A 17361-nucleotide genomic window follows, 5' to 3' on the forward strand; every position below is an offset into this window, starting at 1 on the left:
GTTAAGTATTCCCCCCAGAAAGCTCAGAAACCATTCACGTATTCCCGTTCTGTCCACATTTAGCCTTTCACCTTGCTGCAGCTGAGCACGGGGAAAGGGGGGCTGGACGTTTTTTGAGGAAATTTGACCCTTCTTTGTTTTTGTCATTACATTTCCCCTCTCTCCTTGTACCCTGTGATCTGAGCTGGGGTGATGGCTTGTCTCATTCCTCTGACAGTGACGCTGCTGAAGGTGCTCTGGGTCTGTGTGCAAGCTGCTAATGAAATCTTAATTAGGGAAACTTCCTTGAAAACTCTGGATTTAGGAGGCTTTTTGAGGATTAAAATGAGAGGAACCTCTGAGAAGAGCAGAGGATGGAGGGATTTGGGTGGATTAATGGGACAATGTGAACCATGTTGAGCTGGAGCAGCATTGTGTTTCCTCCTGTGTGGGGAGCATTTCCCCATCAACCATGGAGGCTCCTGATAAGGTTTCCTATAGCAAATGAAACTCTCAGAATGAGGAAAAATATACTCCTTGAATGTAGCAGTGCAGATCAACAGGGTTTTTATTATTATGACTTTTTCCTCATATGGCAGCTCTGCTCTGCAAAATTATTCTTTGAGAGCTGATAAGCTGCAATTCACACTTTGGTTTGAAGGCAGTCAAGGACCTGAGAGCAAGTTGGACTTGGAAGGTTTTGAATTGTTTTTCTTCAGCTCACACAATTTCCTTAGAGGATATCCAATGAAAATACAAACCAGTGGAATAAAACTTGGAAGAAAAACTCTCTTGGGCAAAAATGCCCCAGGGCAGGGCGCTGAGTGGTTCAGGAGTGGTTTAAATTGGGCTGTGGGGATGAATTAGAGGAATCCGAGTTGTGTGCCCCAGATTGGTTTGATGGGCACAGAGAGAATTTTCATATCCAAACCTTTTGTTTTGCACCTTCAATCACAACTTGGAAAAAACAAAACCAGGCCAAATTTAATTAAATTTGGTTTTCTCACTTAAAGGTTCTGACACTTGAAGATCATAAGAGGTTGAAGTGAAGGTCAAGCCCTGCAGATGTTTCCTCCATTTTTATTTAATATCTAATTTTTGTAAAAAGTGGGGTTTTGCTGGGTTTTTTTTTTAAGGAAAAAAATCACAGACAAATTTTTAATTGTTTCTAACAAGAAGCTGGGGCAGCTGCTGAGGGCCTGGCTGGGAGTTGGCGCAGGCTTGGGGAAGGCTTTGGCCAAACCATGTCTCAGTTCTGTAATGGAGTTAAACACACAGTAATTACCCAGAGCTCGTTACTGCTGCATCCAGGTTATGAGGTCATTCCATGACAAAGTGGGGAGTAGATAATTTAATTTAATGGAAGTGTTCAGGGCTTGGAGCACCCTGGGACACTGGAAGGTGTCTGTACCCATGGGAGGGGTGGCACTGGATGGGCTTTAATGCCCCTTCTCACCCAAACCATTCCATGATTCCATGAAGTTTGGATTCTTCTGCCACTTTGATTTTAATTCACAAGCTCATTCTGATTGCAGCAAAGTCTTTGTTTGAATATTTGTGGCTCAAAACCCACTTTTTTCAAACTCTGAGCTCTGAGGATGTGAAGCCAAAGGGCCACTCCATTTCCTGCTGCTGGGAACAGAATGGGAAAAGATGAACGTGCAAAGATAGATTTCCTTTTGCTTCCTTTCTCAGCCATTTTTTCAGTGCAGAACAAACTTTTTCAAAGTGATTACACCAGATGATTTAACAGCACGGCCAAATAGTCCCTGTTGATTAAGATGGATGGGAGCTGTATTTGGAGCAATTGTAATTAAAACTCCCGTGGTAAGCAAGGAAAAATAGCAAATTAATCTAATAAGAGCTTATGGGGGAACTCTTAAAATTGAAAAGTATTCTGAAAATCCCAAATTCTGTAACACTGGTAAAATTTTAGTCTATTAAGGCTTTCAGCATTATTGAAAACTCAGATTTGGGCGTTAATAATTTGATATTTGTTACTTTTAAACTTAAAAAAAATTATAGCATGAAGATCTGAATTTTTCAATGCAGAACAAATATTTTCAGTTAAATTTCTACGAGATGGGCTATGTTTGTGGTCTGGTTTTAATCATCTTTTTACCTGATCCATGTGAAAAAAAGTCTTTCTATCATGAAAACATTTGATCCCTGGATTGCATTTTCTGTCTTGGTCAGAATATACTGAAAGAAATACAAAATTTAGATCTTCTCTCTCAAAATACACTGACAACAAAGTCTGCATGGTCTGATGGGCATCACAATGACTCCTGGTCCTCTCCTTGTCCTCTCACACCTTCCAGAGCCCTCTTGACTTTGCACAACCCATTTGTGCACCAGTGCCTCACTTTCTCCATGTGTAAAATGAGGCGTCCCCTCCTGAAAGCAGTAGAAATTCTGTTTATCTTGGGGAAAACCTCTTTTACTGTCACTCTTGGAACCATTTCTGTGCCATTTCTGTCTCTGGGGGCAGAGGTGAGGTCACAGCACTCCCCTCCCTGCTGTTCAGGTGCAAGCACAGAAAAAGCCCCGGCCATTTAAGGTCTGGGGCTACTTTTAGAAGAGAGGTGGCTTGTTCAGCTTTTGCAAGTCCTTAAGATAATGTCTTTTAGATCCATGATTGATTTATTTGATATTTATGCAGTTGGCAGGGGGATTTGAAATATAACATAAGCACTTCCTGAGATGTCACGGCTGCGATGTTCGTGGTCTGAACAAGGATGTAATTCATATCTGCAGGTGCTTACTCTGGTATCAAACACTCCAATAACATCATGCCTGTGGAATCTGGAGCTCCCCAGTGTCCCATTTGTATCCTGATATGCCCACGTCTTTCCTATGTGTGTTTTTCTTTCTTAAGGAGCTCTCATTTCCTTCAATAGGATATGTTTTATTTCATCCTTTTTCCTGCATTTACTCATATTAATGTCACCGTGTGCACTGGTAATAGCTGGGCTTGGAAATAACCCGTGTATCCTTAAAAACATGGGCCTGAAACCCAATGCTGGGATACTTTATTAGCAAAGAATTGATGTTTAAGTGAAGGGAGGGGATCATTCCTTGCTGGACTCAGATCTAACCCCTCTGAAGGAGCGTCCAGCAGGCTCAGCCCCAGCACATTCTGCTGGGCAGGGTTGGAGTCCTGGCTTTGAAGTTTTTTTGTTGTTTTTTGTTTTTTTTTTTTTTCTGCTAAATGGCTGTGAAATTTGGAACTGGGTGCTGCCAGTTTGTCCTGTGGAACAGTTGGGTTGGAAGGGATCTTAAAGCCCATCCAGTCTCACCCCCAGGGTCACCTTCCACTGTCCCAGGGTGCTCCAAGCCCCAGTGTCCAGCCTGGCCTTGGACACTTCCAGGGATCCAGGGGCAGCCACAGCTTCTCTGGGAATTCCATCCCAGCCCCTCCTCACCCTCCCAGGGAAGAATTTCTCTCCAGTATCCAGTCTAGAGGAATTTATACCGTTCTAACAGGGAGAGGCTGCAGGTACCTTTGGATTTCTCTTGGGGGAATTTATTGAGGGTGAAAGGACAGAGGGCAGGTGAGGGGCTCAGCTGGTGAGGGATTTCTGGCCATTCTCAGGGCTGGATTTTCAGCCCTACAGCTGGCAAGGAGTTTTCCTCACCCTTTGTGTGCCATTAGATACCTTTTTGTACCTCCTTTCCTTCAGCCCTTACTCCCATTTCACGCCGCTTATGGACACTGAGTTCAGTTTACAAATTCTTTAAGCACCAGCAGTCTCTGCACTTGCTTTGCAAAACACATTTGCACATTTGGTGAGGTGCAGTTATCAGGTGTTGGGAACAGAAGTGCTGTGAGCATTCCCCTGAACCTGCAGTGTCCATTCCCAGCTGCTCTGTGGGCTGAGCCTTAATGAGCCACCTTAGACAAGGAAAAGGCCCCTGCTTGGAGGGATCTGAGCCTTACCCAGGTTGTGGCACTGATTCCAGACACAACAGGACTCAGGGAACAGCTGGAGCTGTGCCAGGGAGGGTCAGGTTGGACATCAGGGAAAGGCTCTTCCCCCAGAGGGTGCTGGGCACTGAATTTGGGAGTGGTCACATTCCCAAATCTGCCAGAGCTCCAGGAGCATTGGACAGCGCTGCAGGGATGCACAGGGTGGGATTTTGGGGGGTCTGTGCAGGGCCAGGAGCTGGATCAGTGATCCCTTCCAGCTCAGGACATTCCACGATCCTACAGCAGAGATCCCATCCCTGCAGCTCCAAAATGTCCCAGTTGTTTCTCACTCTGGAGGCCCCTTTGGAACAGCTTTTGATTAAATATTCTGGAGTGTTCAGTGCGCAAAATCTTTTTATTTCCTGTCATTATCTCGGTACAATCATGAGTGCCTCTTTTATTATTTTTATGGATGTGCTCATCAGCTGTAGCTTTTCCCATCCCAGAGGGAATTTCCCTGCCCTAAAAAGCTGAACCTCACACTATCTGGTAGAAACTGAATTTTTTCCCAGCTGGTGAGTGCAGCACCAGCATCTCCCATTAACAGAGCTCTGCTGGGGGAAATATTACAAACCATAATCTGCTGGAACAGCCCACTGGGGTGAGTTTGGGCTTTCCTGGAAGCTATCACAGGTACCTCAGCTGGGACATGGCAATGAACAGAAATAAAGGAATAAATACACAATAAAAGACTCTTGCTTGTAACTTGAACTTGTGCTTTACAAGGCAGAAAATCTCTTTTTATACATTTTGCTATAAAACCAGCCCAAGTTTAATGTTTGTTTGTAGTATGAAGGGATTTTTGTTATCAGTCTTTAGCTGGAGGAGAAACCCCACAGTCACAGTGGAAGCAGCCTCATTTTTTCCTTTTTATTTCCAAATTAGGTAGATTTCTTTTCCTGAGACGTTTTTAAATTAGGCTGTGTATAAACCAGATTAATTTGGGATCAATCCGTGCTGTGCTAGGCTGACTTCACCTGAGGCTGCTTGCTTTGTTCTTTTCTGTTAATTTTATACACAGGAAGGTCCAAAGTGTGAATAATTCCACAAAATAAACCTGTAAAGGATGTGTAGCTCTGTCAGGGCTCTGTGACAAAGTCAGTGCAGATAAACCACCTTCTTCCAAAAAACTTGAGAGTCACTTTGCAGCTGTACAGGAACTATGCCCCAAAATGTCCTTAATCCAGCTTGGCATCGCAGTGCAGTGACACTGAAATGTGCTCGGGCTGGGAGGAGGAAAGTGCTCTTGTGAGAGGTGAGGAACACAAATGATTGGGGTTACAGGATCCTTAACCCACCCCAGATGGGGTTAGGCAGAGGCAAACCCAGACTTTTCATGTTCTTTCCCTCTCAGTTTATAAATAGCAAATCTGCAATTTCCTGCTGTGCCGCAGGGCAGCTGTCACAGTGGTCAGTGGCAAAGGGCCAGCTGGCCTCAGGACTGAGCCCCGGTGCCACATCCTCCTCTCACCTGCCCCAGCCCAAGCTCTGCTTCAGCTGGGCCGTAAGAGCCCTGCCTCTCTCAAATCTCCCCCTTCCTCCATCACCACTTGACTTGGGTTTTCATTCTAAACCTTTTCCCCACGGTCCAGCCTAGAAAATGGACAAGTTTTGCTCTGGACAGATGAGGACAGGGGATCCAAGACCTGAACTCTGCTATGAGGGAGGAATGAAGCAAGAGGATTTAATTTAATTTCCTCTCTTCAGCAGGTGGAACGAGTCTGCCTGCCTGCCTTCCTAAAATACACATTCCAGTGCTCCCCTCCGTGGAGCCTCTTCTCCCTCTTTAGGTTTTCCCTTTATCTGGTACGACTTCAGTTCATCTCTCCAGAAAAGTAGGCAAATGCAGTTTTTTATTTTGTCTTTTTAAGTGTTTTAGATATCCTGGAGCTCCTCATTCTGGGAGAGGACAGGTTCTCCCTTCACAATTACTGGATGTGCTGAAGGAAGTGAAGGAATAAACAAGGATAAAATTTAAACTTCCAGGATTGCCCAGGGCCTGGCCTCCCTCAGGGATGTGCAGCCCAAAACCACCCTCAGCTGGCAAATCTCTGCAGACAGAACCTTCTGAAAGGTTAAATACTGAGAAAAAGCACATTGGGACATGCTGGCCTGTCCTTTTTGTGTGGATTTATCACTCAGGGAGCGAGGAATATTTAGAAATTTTATACACAGGCAGAGAAATCAATAGCAGTGGATAATGACTCTGATGAACCCAAAACAGATTCAAAAATTCACGGTTTTAACCCTCATTTTCACAGCAGAGGTGGCTACAACCCCACATACACTAAAATTCGGGAAGAAAAATGGTGGAGGGGCCATGGAGGTGAACAAAGGGATGGTTTTAGGTTAATGAGGGGATTTGTCTCCTGCCCTGCAATGGTTCTGCTCAGGGGGTGCCCAGAGCTGTCCGATGGTTTTAGCTGGTCATGAATAAAGGACCCAGCTCTGACATCAACATTACCCTGATCCTGCTCTGGGCTTTGTTTTAGGCTGATTTCCTTCTTGGAAGTTGTGGAGGATCTTGGATTCTCTCCAAAGCCTTGACTCCCCAGATTTTGCCCAGCTCCAAAGCCTTGACTCCCCAGATTTTGCCCAGCTGCACTCCCAGTTGATCCCCTTGGGTTCCCAGTCTCTCCAGAGCAGTCTCCTTCCAGAACAAGCCACCAAGTCCATGGTCAGATCCCCCCAAATTCCAACCTGAGCTCTCCTTTCAGCCTTCTGCAATGAGGATGAGGAGGATTGGGGCGTTTGGTCTTCCAGACCATGAACCACACGTGACTTCGGGCTTTGAACAGATTTAAAATGGGAATTTGAGCTTTAGAGGACACGGTTTTGCTTTTGCTGCCTGCCTGGATGGAGCCAAACCCACCCAGATGAGAGGCAGCAGCATCCAGCTCCTCACACTGCCAAGCTGGAAATGATCTTGGAGGGTGGAGGGGAAATGAAAAGTTATTAAAGGCAGGAGAGCTCTCAAGGACCCCAACTTTTCGTTTCATTCTTATGAAGAAGTTCTGAATCCAACAGGGAAAAAGCACTGGGAGTAATTACCCAAAATGGGTGGCATAAACCCGAGCAGAAAGTAATACATCAGTTTTAAAGCTGCTCATCTCAAACTGTGAGTTAGATTTATTTGACCTGCATTTGGGAGCAAATATTAATGAAAGGGCGAAGGCAGCTTATGGCTCTTTCAGTTCTTTCATTTCCCACTAGATGTCTCCGGTGGAAAAACTAATTAGGAATGTTCTTGATTTAATTTGGGAAAAAAATTGGATGAAGTTTTTTGGTGTTTTTTAAATTATTTTTATTTTATTATTATTATTATTATTATTATTTATTTTAAAGTCTTGCGGCTTAACCCTTGATCTTTCTTCAGTAACTACTTCAGCCTCAAACATGACAAGAGGCTGCTTAGAAATTACTCAGTTAATGAATATTGGGGTTTTTTAAGTAATAAAGAGTTGTCCAAGAGTTAGGAGAAGGAAATCTTTATTCCCACCAATTCTTTGGCTGGAATCTGTAACATCAGAGCTGGGAGAGAAGTTCAGGACTGGGTGAAAACTTCCAGAGTTTTTTTTAATTTATCCCTGTATTGGCAGTGTGTCTGAGAGCTTGGATCTCCTTTTGGAGTTTCTCTTTCAAGAGCAGCTTTATAAAAAATAAAAACCTGTGTGAATCTGCAGAAATGGTTTCTTTTGTCTGACTTGCTGTTTGTTAAAAATAATGGGGCTTTAAGTAGATGCAAGGATGCACCCACATGACTCTGGCTGCAGAATTGAGGCTTCATCCCAGAAAAGAGCCTGATTTCCTTGGCACTCCCCTGTTGCCTGTGGACAGGACGCCTTCAGGAGGTGGGGTGGCACTTTGGGGAGCAGTGGTTTGGTATTGAAGAGTCACTGACCTGCTCACACTTCATCCCAAACAAGCTCGGTTGGGGTTTCCTTCTGTCTTAAGCCTGGTGCTTGGTATTATCTGAGTGATTTCTTTACCTGCTGAGTACTTCACTGAAAGAATTCAAGAACTTATGTTTGGAACAAGCCAAAATCCAACTCCACTCCTGGCACTTTGGAGGTGAAGAATAGATTCCAAATGTCAAGCTGGATTAAGGCACAGGGAGCTCCTTCAGAGTTGTGAATTTGCTGTTCCTTTGCTTTTCCCAGCACAAGGTTTGTCAGCCTGGACCAAGAGTGGAATTTGTCCCTCGGCTTTGGCCTGTATTGATGGTTTAGGGTTTTAGGGAAGATCAATGTGTATTTCAGAAATTCTTTGTTGAGATATTTCCAGGACATCCCAGTAAACCCCGGAATCCCTAGCACAGCAGGAGTGTGGGGATACAGACATGGAGAATGCTTTAAACAAAAGCCATGAATAATAATAATAATAATAATAATAATAAGCAAACAACCCCCCACTACCAGTCAGCACAAGAAAAGGTGTTCCTTGGGAAATCAATAACTGCCCTCTGTGGACTGCCCAGCACCTGCTGGTGCATCCTGCTGCCATTGCCATTTAAAAATGGTGACTTAAATCATTGCATTATAAGGAAAAGCATCAAAAATGTGGCTTAACGGTACAACCACCACCTAAACTGAAATGTCCTTGTATCTGTTACCTACATACAGACCTACAATGGATGGCAGAAAAAGTGAACAAAAAATTCTTCTCTCCAGAGAGCCATAAATCTTTTTCCCCCAATTAATGACAATGAACCACAAACAAATGTTTCAAAAGAGGCGACGACATTCTTCTTTATTTCACTCTGGTGTTCTTACTGCTGGGTGCTGGGATGCAATTTGTGGAGAATGAATGTTCTGTGGTCAATTCTGTGTTAAACATCTCAAAGATCATTTCCCAAAGTGGTCAGGAAAAATTCTTGATGTTCCATTTAATTTAATACTCTTAAATTTCATCTCTCTGAGTTCAAGATGTGTAATATTCTGAGTTTAAACTGGGTAATGTTTCTAAGCAGTTGATTTCACTGAATTTGCTGGAAAAAAAAGTATTTCGGATTTTTAATGAATTTTTCCATTTCGGTTTGCTTGGGTTTTAAAGTCTGGCTGCTTAGATGGGAGTGGAGCTCCTAAAAAGTCTTTCCCATTTAATGGCTTCACTGCTTCTTGCTTGTGCAAGTATGGAATGAGGGAGGTGATTCCTTCCAATCCACCTCAGGAAATCAAAGGCTCCCTAATTCAGGGAAGCCCCTGGGCTGGTGGCTACCCTCCTGAGGTGTTGAGAACAATCTGATTTATTTTGCCTTTTGGCAGCATTTCTTAGCTCTGGCTTGGAGCTGCACTGGCAGTGCTTGGGTTGTTTGGGGCATGGGCAAAGCAGGCTCTTACCTGCCTGGGAGAGGCCTCACCTGAGCTGGGTGAGGTGTGTGGGGTGCAGGAAACCCCCCGGAATTCAGCTGGATCAGAAGGAAAACACCAGTGATTTACAGCCAGGGTGGACACTGCACTGGCAAGACAGAGTTGGGATGGGAGGAATCTCAGGTGGGACAGACCTGGGCTGGGGAAAGAGTCAGGGAATGGTTTGGCTCCGAGGGAACCTTAACACTCATCACATTCCACCCCCTGCCAGGGGCATGGACATCCTCCACTATCCCAGGGTGCTCCAAGCCCTGTCCAGCCTGGCCTTGGGCACTGCCAGGGATGGAGCAGCCACAGCTCCCTGGGAATACCATCCCAGCCCCTCCCCACCCTCCCGGGGAGGAATTTCTCCCCCATATCCCATCCAAACCTGCCCTCTGGCAGTTTAAAACCACTGCCCCTTGTCCAATGTGTGCCTATCACAACTCCCTCTTCCTCCTTTTTAGCAGCCCCCGATTTGTTCCCTGGGCAGTTTTGGGTTTTGTTCTGCTGATTAAAGAGCACCAGCATCCAAAAACTGAGGAACCAACGCCCCAGCACGAGCTGTCCTTTCGTTTCCCTTTCTTCAACTTCCTTTCACTTCTCTTTCTCTTTTCTCAATTTATTGCCCTTCAGACTGGGCCCTGTCCCCCAGTTTGGCCAGTCAGTCCCAGTCCCAGCACTCGTTCTGTCTGCTGGGGAAGGGGAGGGCTGCCCCCGCAGCCCTGTGAGTCCCCAGGCTTGGCAGGAGGCTGTGGGCATCATTCTAATTAGATAATAGAACAATTTCATATGCAATTGGAAGTGCTGCAGGGGGAAGAGAGGAGAGGTGTTTGGGAAAGTGGATTGTAATTACTTGAGCTGGAATTTGGCCAGGACACGGGGGTTACTCTTGCGAAAAGCACCGGGGGAGCTCCAAGGAACACAAAGAGTCGGGATCTCAGTCAGATCCTGATTGAGGAGACGCAGCTCTCACAGCCTGGTGCCTGCCCAGAGCACCCGCCCAGCACTGAGCAGAGCCACCAGAAAAACCACAAGCAATTTGCCATGACAGAGGGAAAAGGAAACAGAGGGGAACTGGGAATGGCTTTTATTCTGCCCCAAATTGTCCTTGACATTTTCTGCCATGCTTTCCCTATGAAACAAAAAAGATTTGATGGTGTGGGAACTGAAATTTGAAGTCTGGTGGCTAAAATGATCTGATGGTTACATGAGGGACCTCAAAAACTGTGACTTTGGCACCACTCTGAGTGGAAGATGAGCTGTATGACTTGATAGAGGCCCCCAGCCTTGATCAGGCTGAGCAGCCCAGAAATTTGAATTTTCCAAAGAAGTCCATGTCAGTAGGTGAGACTCTGACTTCTACTCTCCAAAAAAAGGACCTCTCTTATTTTCATCCTTACTGCTAGTCAGGAAGATATATACTCCCCAAATAATAGCAGTTTCCTTGTGCTGGAGTTATAGTGGCTTTGTGATACAATAAACAGCACCCTGTCATAAGTCTGGGATAAAAAATGGCCTGACATTTCTTTAAAAGTAAAGAGAAACACCACTGCAGCAATGACCTCTGGGCAAGGGCACAGATGTTTTGCATGGTGGGGGAAACTGTGGTTCCAGGCTTATCCACGAGGATATATTGCTTACTTTTCACAAAGAGTTTTCCTGAGAAATTACAGTACATTAAAAAAGAGAGCCCCTGGCTCAGCCCTGCGGTGTTCATTTTTTAAGTGATACAAAGCAGAATAAATGGGGCAGGGTAGGTTGGTGACTTTTGTTCTCCCTTCTGTTCACTCACTTTGCACTTTAAAAAAAAATTCTCAAGTCCCTCATGGTCCAAACTGGATGGAATTTTGAAGACTAAAATGGACAAGGTTTGTAATTCAGCACAAGTTTGGAGAATTGCCCAAGTGTTTGGATATTTATCAGAACATCTGCAGGAATGGAGTGGGGGATCTTGCCATGGTAGTTTATTTATTGGATTTCTTGTATTTCCAGCACATGGGAAATCAGCTGGTGGGGTTCAGTGCCACCACTCAGCCCTGAAGTGCTGTCTGGGGTGTGCTGTCCTGAAAGGTTGGAGGTGGTGTAAATGGATTTCCACCGCCTCATCTCTGTGCAGGGATGGCAATTTACCTCCATGCTGATGGCTCCAGCGGTGCATTTGACCCTGGATGCCCAGATATTGAAGCATCGTCACCAAGGAACTCGCTGGGGTCACCAAAACCCATTTCCCTGGGGATTTTCAGCTTCCCTGCTCCATTCCCCTGGGGCTCTGTGCAGATGAGTTCCTGCTCCTGTGTCAGCTGAGGCAGAGACTCACAGAATTCCCTGAGCTTGGGGGGAACTGGACAACTGCTGATTTCCCAACTGAAAATGTTCCTGGACACTTCAAGCCCGTGCAACTCAGTATGCTAGGAATCCTCCAGTCCCCTCTGGCCAAGTGAGGATTCAGAATGATGGATTTAAGCTGCAATAGCTGTGATAATTCCCTTTTCAAGCTACCTAATTTAGGTGTGAGGGTAATCCAAAATCTGGGCTGGTTAATATGATGAGCTGGAAACTGTTGGTTCAACAGCTGCTCTGTGGATATTTGGAAATCTCCAAAACCACGAGCTAGAGCTGAGCTCGGGAGCCCTTTTCCGAGGTGAGAGCCCACAAATAGTGGCAGATGGGAGAGAAATGGAGAAATGAAGCTTTTTGGTGACTTCTCCAGGTTTGCTGGTTGTTTCTCCCAGCTATGTTCAGCTGTAGTGCTGCAAGGCCATTCTCCACCCACACTTGGGCTGCTTCCCTGCCTTGGAGGGTCTGTGTTTGAAGAAGAAAAGTTGATTTGTATGTATACTAAGAAGCTTTTCCTCCCCAAACAGCACCTCAAGAAATGTTGTGGAGGACACAGGAAGCACAGAGAATGTTGAGCTCTTTTTTTTCATACAGCAAAGCCAGGAAAAAAACAGAGCTCCAGAGATTTTGCTCTGGTGTTTTATGTGTCAGACCCTGGCTTTTTCAGGTGTTTCCAGCCTGGTGACAGAGGAAAGTGACCAAAGTCCAGCCTCTGCTGAATAAAATGTTCATTGGCAAGCCCTCCCTAGAAACCTGGGGGATTTTTGCAGAGTAAGGAACTCAGGAGAGCTGGGATGTCCTGGGAGGGCCACTGTGAGGCTTGGAGGTCCAGCACCAAGCAGGGAGTGGCCACTGCTCTCTGAGCCTGTCCCACTGCTTATCAGAAACAATTTTATCAGCTTTATCACTTTATCAGAACAATTTCTGATTGGCTTTGCTGTCAAACAACAGAATTTTAGTTATCATGGAAAGAAATAAGCTCATAACCCCAAACTCATCTGTCACAATTTAACGTCGGTGCCGTCCCTGGCAGGGTGGAAAATGTTCATCCCCATTGCCTGGGGCCAGAAAAAAATGGGGAAACATCTTCCTGCTCCTTAAACCCCGTCCATTGGACATGAATGGACTTCTCTGACACCTTGTTTAAAGGATAAACCGTGTCAGACACCAATGTGCTCATTCTGGAGGTCCAGGGGGCTCAGGTGGGGCTAACAGGGCTTGATTGAGTCACTTCAAGTGAAGCTTCTTCTTTAAATGTTTCTTCTTTAAATGCTTTTTTTTAAAACCTTTTTTAAAAACTTTTTTTTCTTTAAATATTTTTATTTAAATGTTTTCTCTAAATGTTTTTTCTTTAAACTTTTTTTCTTGGTTTTTTTGTTCTTGAAATGTTTCTTCTTTAAATGATTTTTCTGCAAATGATTTTTTTCTTCAAATGTTTTTTAATGTTTATTATTTTTGTGGTTTTTTTCATTAAATGTAGATTTTTTTTTATGGTTTTGGTTGGTTTCCTATTATTTTGATTGACTGGTTATGAACGAATCTCTCTGTTGGAATTTATATCAGTGCTTGCCTCATGGCATCTTCCTTGTATCTTCCTCAGTCCTTATTTTTCTATATGTGCCATCATTGATTTTGTGATCTTTTTGTCCTTGTGCTGGCAGCAAAATCCAGAAGATTTTTTTTTTTAATAGCATGTTAATAATAAATTCTAGTAGGAGTCACCACTTGGGAAGTTCAAGGGGGGTTAATGAAGGTCCAAGGATGTGTTGCAATTTTTTCTGTGGGGAAACTGAGGCAGGGAGACCTTCTGGGGTCATCTGGCAGGTGATGTGAATGTCTGAGCTGTTTTTATTGGCAGACACTGAGCCAATGTGCGATTTAACCCAATATCCATAAATCTCCAGGGGTAGGATTGAGAATAACAACTCCTCCAGGCCCAGCTCCTGCTTCCCTCTCTCGCTGTTGTGGACTGGGGACTCAAAAAGGGGCACAAAACCTCCCATTTTTCAGAATTAGCACTGTCCCATGGCGTGGCATTAAATAAATGACATTAAACACTTTCATCCCTGGGTAAACTGGGAGAGGAAGGGCCAGGAGGGAACTTGGATCACATTGTCCATGACAAAAGAAAACTATTCTCTTTCCCAATGAACGTTAATTTAGTGCCCTTTAAAATGTCTCAGTTCAGGTTTTCACCCCTTGACCACTGCTTGATCCATGAAATTGCAGAGCAAACCCTTTGTTTGCCATTTGGCACAAATTTCATCTGCTTTCCCCTTCTCTTTCATCTTCCAGCCAGTTCTTCAAACTAATTAAAGGAACTTAGACTTGACCCAGGTTGTCCTTTCAATGAATTTTTCAGTCAACAGGAAAAAAAAAAAATCCCTTTATCTGAAAAGCAAACAACAAGCAGCTGATAACACAGTGGAATAGGAGTTCAGAGATAATCCAAAGGGAAAGGTACTGAGCTGGGCTGAGGAGGGGATTTTGGGCCTTTGCTCGTAGCTGGGATTTTGGTCTATATTTTTCATCCACGAGATGGCAACAACCAGCCACCTACGGAGCCCAGTTTGGGCTTCCCTCCTTGATCTCGGGCACTTTCTGGGGAGGTTCAGCACAGAGTGACCCTTGCTGCCTTGGACTCTGTGGAGAAATGTCTGAGCCGGGTCTGACGTGCTGCCTTTGTTTAAGAGACCCTGCCAGGGTGTTGTACGCCTGTCACTGCCACCCCTGGGGAAGATCCCCAGCTGAACAGATTTTCTACAAGGCATTTTATCCCCCTGCACATGTAGGGTTGCTTGGGAAGGGCTGTTGTTCCACGTGCTGAGGGAAAGGCTGCCTTGAGGATGTGGCTCCCAGCCCAGCCTCAATTTCCCACCTGTAAAACCAGGGTGCTCAAAATTCCTTCTTGTGAAATAGTGAGAAAGGCTCGAATGTCCAGGGCAGGGAACGGAGCTGGAGAAGGGGCTGGAGCCCCAGGAGAGGCTGAGGGAGCTGGGAAGGGGCTCAGCCTGGAGAAAAGGGGGATCAGGGGGGACCTTGTGGCTCTGCACAGCTCCTGACAGGAGGGGACAGCCGGGGGGATTTGGGATCTTATCCCAGGGAGCAGGGACAGGAGCAGAGGGAACGGCCTCAGGCTGGGCCAGGGCAGGCTCAGGGGGGACAGCAGCAGGAATTTCCCCATGGAAAGGGTGCTCAGGCCTTGGAACTGCCCAGGGAGGGTTGGAGTGCCCATCCCTGGAGGTGTCCAAGGAACACCTGGACTCAGTGGCACTCAGTGCCAAGGTGGGCATCAGGCACAGCTGGGACTCCATGGGCTGGGAGGGCTTTCCAACCTCAGTAGTTCCATGATTCTGGGATTCCATAACGTTGCTGTATGAGGAAGACTACTGAGCACGTGTTGGGGATGATTTTGTTTGCTTTGTGTTTTGGGAAGCAGTGTGAAGGGAATTTAAAGGCCTGGTTTGCTGAAAGATGCTCTGGAGTGGCAAAATACTCAAGACTTGTGTATCCCTGAGAATCCAAAGCAGTGTGAGCAGCACCTTCCCTGCAACTGCCCTGGCAGGAATTTCTCTACTGAGGCACAAACACCTTCAAGATGTTCTACCACAAGAGCCAAGGGAGTATTTTCAGTGTTTTCTTCAGGTGGACTTGAGCATTTTCAGTGTGGGCCTGAACCCATCACCTCTCATCCCTTGATCTACACAAGTCCAGGCTAGAAATGGGAAATTCTGACCATTTCCACAAATGTTTTGCAGCTGAGGGAACATTGTGCCTTTCCCCTGTGTGGATTGAGCTGTGTGTTATCACTTAAAAACCAACAGGCTCTGGGGTGGGGAGGGGAATGTGGAGCCTTCACTAATTAGAAGTGCCCAGGGACACCACAAATGAATCTTCACTGAGCGATGGGCTGAATATTCAAACTGAATGCACACAGCTGGTGAGCTTGCTCTCCACCACAAGGCCCAAAGTTGCTCACCTTGTGCAGGGAAGTCCTGGACAGTTCCAGGTGTTCTTGGTATTTTAACCAACTTTGGAGAGTCCTCAAAACTGAGCACAGCGCCTGGTGGAAGGAGTGTGTTTCCAAACCACTTTAAATAGTTTAAAGCTGCAAAACAAGTAAGCAAATGCATCAAACCAACCCATTCAGTCTGGTGAACTCTGCAGTGTTTGGTGTGAACACCGTGGGTGGGGACACCTCCAACTCTCCCAGCTTGCTCCAAGCCCCATCCAACCTGGCCTTGGACACTTCTAGAGATGGGGCAGCCACAGGTTCTCTGGGAATTCCATCCCAGCCCCTCACCACCCTCACAGGGAAGCATTTCTTCCCAGTATCCCGTCTAAGCCTACTCTCTTTCAGTTTAAAGCCTAGTCCTGTCACTCCATCCCTTGTAAATTATCTCTAGGAGAAGAAAAATAATAACAAAAACAAAGTACATTTAAATCCTATGCTTCTTTCTTATGTTTGACATCACTTTTTTTTTTTCCTTTGTACTTCAGATTCTCGTCTTGAAAACCTGCTGTGGTTTTATTTTCCCTTCCCTTCAAAGTTCTCTGGGATTTGCTGGTGAAAAGACTGAAGTTTATCTCTGAAGATCTGAATGTTCCTTCTGGGAAGGAGGAAGCCATGGACACCTGGCCTGAATCTCCATGGCTCTGTAGAGATGCTTGGATCCTGAATTAAAGATGTCAGGCTCTTGGAATTGTGCAATGGACTCTGCACTTCGCAGCTGGACTCTGCAAGGGGATTTTTTTGAATCCTGGGAAAGATTTGGATTGAGTATTTGGTCTTAGTCTTTAACGGTTAGAGGTTGAGGATGATGTTTTAAGGTTCAGCAGTTCAGGGGGTGTTTTAGTTGCTCGATAATGGAGCAGAGCAATGCTCTGGCAAAGTTTTCATTTGAGAACCTGGGGAGGCTGAAACCTGGCCGTGATTTGAGGCCTGGAATGGTGTTTTGGGGTGGGGAGCAGGGGAAAAACCAGGCAATAAGGTGTCCAGAGCAGCATCAGCTGTAGAAAGGAAGCTCTGGCAGTTGGGTGCAGATTCATAGCCCACCCTCTGCTCGGTCTCCAGGCACAGACGGGGATTTGTTGGCATCACCCAGGTAGCGCTGGGAAGTGTGAGATCGTGGAACATATGGGCTGCAATATCACGGCACGGTAGCCTGTGTGAGGGAGGCAGCAGCTCAGAAAATATCCCTGCTTTTGTCAGTTTAAATACATGCTGTTGGAGGCAAAACATTTGGATTGGGGAAAAAAAAAATATAGAAATGCTCTGCAGTGCGTGCCTTGAAGAGGTTCCCCTCCCCCTCCCAACTCGTGTTGTGTTTCTGTGGCTGCAATTAAGAATAAAAAAACCCCAAGAGAAACCCAGAAAAGTTTGTTGGTCTAAAGAACAGCTGCAGTGCAAGAAAGTAAATGAAGGTTTTGGGGAAGAGAAGTCAATGGAGTCTTCATTGCCTGAACAAGTTCCAAGGAATAAATGAGGAGTCTGGTTGTGAAGGATCACGAGCCCTTTCTGCACTGTCTGTGGCACCAAAGGAGTGCATCTGAGGGCAAAAGCACTTTGCAAACACTGTAATATAGAAAATATATGTAATATATAATATATAATGTATAATGTATAATGTATAATATATTATATATAATATATATTATATTATATATTATATATTATATATATTATATATAATATGTAATATATAATATATAATATAATATATA

Source organism: Anomalospiza imberbis, chromosome 28 (genome assembly GCF_031753505.1).
Source record: "Anomalospiza imberbis isolate Cuckoo-Finch-1a 21T00152 chromosome 28, ASM3175350v1, whole genome shotgun sequence".
NCBI lineage: Eukaryota > Metazoa > Chordata > Aves > Passeriformes > Viduidae > Anomalospiza > Anomalospiza imberbis.